The following is a 4,543-nucleotide window of genomic DNA, read 5'->3' on the forward strand; positions in this document are numbered from 1 at the left end:
AAACAGAACGGCCCAACACATGCTTCGACAGGAGAAACGTGACTCTGAAAATACAAAATCCATCTTTAGCCGATGCAGAACAAGTTGGAGAACATCACTGGTGGGACACCTTTGCAGGCCATTCCCCCAAAGCAACACAAGTATTCTACTATTTAATACATCCCATGTTAAGTCATGTTGGAAGGAATGATCCTGTTATCTCTCTTAAACATCTGTCTGTGGTATAAACTAAGTATCATAGTCAGAAGAACACAAATAATGTGATTAATGATGCATGTCTACCAAAACCCTTTGTCTTCAGAACTTGACAAAAGACTTCCCAAGTCCTAAGAAAAGGCGGGAATGAAACAGAGCAAGGTCTTGAAAGATTATTCGGGATGAGTTTGGTACCATGCTCTGGGGGATGCTCTGTTTGTGTTGAGATATAACAGAGACGGCACGGCCTGTTCTGTTCCGCTGATGCTACTGAAGTAAGAGACAGCAGAAATGTACTCTGAGCAATCTAGCAGTCATAAATAAAGTTAAGGTGGGCATTTGAAGGAGATGAGAAGGCCATGAGTCAGGAGGCTTTGCAAGCTCCAGCCAAAGAACGGAACGACCACCCAAAAGTCTCCCCAAAAGACAATTCTAGAAGACTCCACCTCAAGCTCCGCCTAAACCCCATCTATTATGAATATGATGATTAGATGTCAAAATCAAATGAATATGTATGTAAAGATGTTGTAACCTCTCGTGAAAACTGTATAAATTACCTGACTTTTCACTGAAAACTTTGGGGCTAGTTTGTCTGGTGCGAACCGGCTAGCTCCCCAGCATTGCACAAAATAAATACCTTTGCTGCTTAAAGACAAAATTCATCTCTGAGCAGTTACTCTGTGCCGTTTTGGCATCACCCTCCTAGAGAACTGCAGAGCTGTGGACTTTCAGAAACACCGGGGCACAACGCTTGGCCAGCCTGAAATGTTCAGGAGGCTCTCAGCAGTAGAAACCGTTCTGACTTTACAGCAAGGCTGACCACACTTGCGAGTTTTCTTTTGCATGCTCACACCTGCAAGCCAAACCAGAACAGCTGCACACACAGCAGAGCAATTGCTCAGCACATCTACACCAACAGAGCTCTCCTAAAGCACACCTGGAGCCACTCATACCCCAAGACAACATCTACAGCGGAACCTGGCCACAAGCTTTGACACAATGTCATTTTGGGGTCAAACTGATGCACACCAAAAAATTAGTAAAACACACCTCCTTCTCTGCCACGTCAGGTATCGTGCTCCTTCAGTTGAGCTGTAACTGTTACATTATTTCCCAAATGCAAAGCCAAACAGAGAAAATATAACCAAGCATGCTCCTTAAAAAGCACAGGCAACTGTTCATTGTGTGTGACCAAGGGATGATGTGACCACAGCCCTTCAAACTTGCGGGATGCCTAGGCGGGACTAAACAGTGCTTGCAAACAAAGAACATGCCTGCTCGTTAAGACAGGCTGGTCAAGTTTACCACCAAAACTCTACATCAGCATTTGCCAACCCTGTCCAGCTTTGGGTCGCCAGAGCCACACTCAGTTCACTTGAAAGCATCTCCTAGTAGCAGTATCAAGCTCAGAACTGTACCTCCCAGATGCCTACATGGAAGAAAACTCAAACTGTGCCCCCTTCTCCTTAAGCTGGGTTACAGCTTGTGACAGGAATTTCATCCCACTGCTTGGAAAAGCTCCAAGGCTGCAGCTGAAGGGAACTGGAGTTCCCTGCGTCTCAGAGTAATTCTAGAGCTAAAGTGGTGACAGACATCAGCTCTAGATCAGACGATACATGCCAGCACTCACCACTGACCCAGGGTGGCAACCTCCTTCTGTCCTACCCAAAGGTTTCAAACCCAACACACCGCCTTCCTATGGCAGGAAGCTTTTAATTTTTTACTTTTTAATTTTTTACAAATTTATAATTCTTAACACCGTTAACGCATTCCTTGAGACGCGACTACAGATACATTATGCAGACCACCAAGCTGCCGTTTGGAAGGGCTGGAGCCTTATGGTGAGAAATTTTTTCTACAACAGAGCGAGCAATGGTGAATAAATACGACTGAGACAGGGTCCTTTTCCTCGAGGGAAAAGCATGCAACACATCAGCGATTGTTGAATAGACGGGCAGAATTCTCAGAAAAAGCAACCCCTAACTCTTAACAAGAAAAAGAAGGTCATTCCTCTTAATAAAAGCACAGCTGTGCTGAAACAAGTCAACACAATGTACTCACCTGTCCTCCTCCCAGATGAAGGCGTATAAGCAACATGTTTCTCTGGAAATGACACGCTTAGGGCATCAGGTTTTCTTACCCCATCCTTTCATGGCATCACCTTTAAAAAACACCAAGAAAAGGTCAGTTGTGGTGTTGGCTTGGGAGATTCCCATGCCTGGGGGGGAGTCAGGAATTCCACAGTAGTAAGTGCCTCTTTGGACACAGACTTTCCTGAGGTGCTCCCCGCCTCCAGACAACTCCCTGGACCCCGAGTGGCACTTACAGGTGCAAGGAGGAAAAGAACGTCAGGGAACAGACCAGAGATGTTAGGGGGGGGCCGGGGGGGGGAAGAGAAGAAGAAAACCTAAAAAGAGATGGATACAGATGAGGACAGAGATGTAAAGGGAAAACCAGCCCTGGGCTGCAGGACAGAGGTGGAGAATGAAGAAAAGGGGAGAATGAGAGGGAGTGGGACACAAGCAGAGAGAGTAAAAGAGAAGGGAGCAGCAGAATGAGAGAGAAAGACAGAAGGGAAGAGGGAGCAGGACAGAAGAATAGGATGGAGAGCTACAGGGAATCAAAACACGATGGGTTTGTATGGCAAGGTTTGGGGAGGAGGAGGAAAAGGAGGAGAAAGAAGAAGAAACAACTGTGTGATCAACTGACCGCAGCTGCCGTTCCCCATCCCCCTGCGGGGACGAGACAGGGAAATCGGCAGTAAAGTCCCGTAGAAATGGGGGCTGGAGGGAAGGTGTTCTGAAGATTTGCTTTTCCGGCACGTTCTCCTGCTCTGACTTGACTGCTAATCAATCGCGCTGATTTCCCCAGGTTCAGTCTGTTTCGCCCACCGAGGTAATGGCGGAGTGACCTCCCCATCCTTGTGCGCACTCGTGAGCTTTTTGTTATATTCTGTCCCCCCTGTCCAGTGGAGGAGGGGGAGCGGTAAGAGCAGCTTCGCTCCAGCCCGGGTCACCCCCCACCCACCCACCCACAAAATCACAGCGGCACAGGGAAGGGGAGGGGGGGCAGAGGAGGGGCAGGGGGCGCCTGGGGCACACAAGAGGGGAGACAGGGTCCCACGGACCAGGACTCACCACAGCTCTCGCTTTGGTACCGCTGCGAAAATGTGCCAGTTCAGACGCGCCTTTCCCCCTCTCCCCTCCCTCCCTCCCTCCCTCCCTCCCGCAGAACGCCGGCCGCTCGGCTCCCCCACCCCCGGTAACCCCCGGGTGTCTCACAGCTCTTCCTCGCAAGACGCGGCCTCCCGGACACGGCGCGTCGCTCCCTCGCGCACCGGGGGCCGCCCCAGGCTGTGGGTGACACACGGACCCCGCGGGTGACACACGGACCCCGCTGTGCACGCTGGCACCCGGCTGCTGCGGGGCTGGGCCCCCCCCACCGCAGGGCCAGGCCCTCTGTGCCCGCAGCAGGAGGCAGCTGCTGCCCGCCTGCCCTCGGGTTCCTTCTCCTTCGCCTCGCCCCGGCCGGCCCGGCTCCTGCCCACACCGGGCCGTGCCCCCGCTCCCCTCCCGCACCCGCGCCGCGGGGGGCGAGGCCGGGCAGGGACAACCCCCGCCAGCCCGAGGCGGCGCGGCCCCCGGCAGAGGGACAGAAGCGCAGGGGGCCGTGACCGGCGCCGCTCGGCCCCGCCCGGAGCCGCTCCTGCCGCAGGCCCTTCCCGAGCGGCAGCGGGGGGGCCGGCTGGCCGCCGCCACGGCAGCGCCGGGGGCACCCGGGGCTGGGGCCCGGCTGCGGGGGAGGTGCTGCAGCGGGGGGCAGCGGCGCGGGGCGAGCGGGGCCGCGGCAGGCTCGGGGGTCTGGCGAGCTGGGGAGGCGCCGGCGCCCGGGGGGCGGCCTCCTGCTTCCCCGACTCCCCCCCCTCAGCCCCCGGACCCTCCGGGGCTCCCGCACCCGGCTCGCGGGCGGCTGGAGTCCCCCGTGCCGCCCCCCGAGGCGGCCGGCGGGCAGGAGACACCCCCACCCCCCACCCCGCCGGGTCCGCTCGCCTCCCCTGCGCCCCCCGCACCCCCCGCCGGGCTCGCCCCCCGCAGCAAAGCGCCCCCCGCGCCGCGCCGGCAGCCCGGGCCCCGCCGCTCCGGCCCGCAGCGCCGCCAGCCCCCGGCACGGCCCGGGCAGCGCGGCCGCAGCCCAGTGCCGGCAGCCGGCACCGCCCGGCGCTCCCGGCACAGCGCGGCCGCCCCCCAGCAGCGCAGCCTCCGGCCCCCCGCGCAGCCCCGCGCCCCCCAGCGCGGCTCCGGCCCCACTCCCCGCCCCGGCCCGGGCCCCGCCGCCCCCCCGGCGCTCT

At 57.1% G+C, this 4,543-nt stretch overlaps 1 non-coding gene across 1 annotated transcript; it reads right to left on the bottom strand.

Annotated features, from left to right (window-relative positions):
- Positions 1-1,748: 1,748 nt before the first annotated feature.
- LOC114010522 (small nucleolar RNA SNORD45) lies at positions 1,749-1,833 on the bottom strand. Its single transcript, XR_003551958.1, has one exon. It is a non-coding gene; the product is annotated as a small nucleolar RNA SNORD45 (small nucleolar RNA).
- Between the last annotated feature and the right edge of the window lie 2,710 nt (positions 1,834-4,543).

The sequence above is a fragment of the Falco peregrinus genome, chromosome 5 (assembly GCF_023634155.1).
Source record: "Falco peregrinus isolate bFalPer1 chromosome 5, bFalPer1.pri, whole genome shotgun sequence".
Classification (NCBI taxonomy): domain Eukaryota; kingdom Metazoa; phylum Chordata; class Aves; order Falconiformes; family Falconidae; genus Falco; species Falco peregrinus.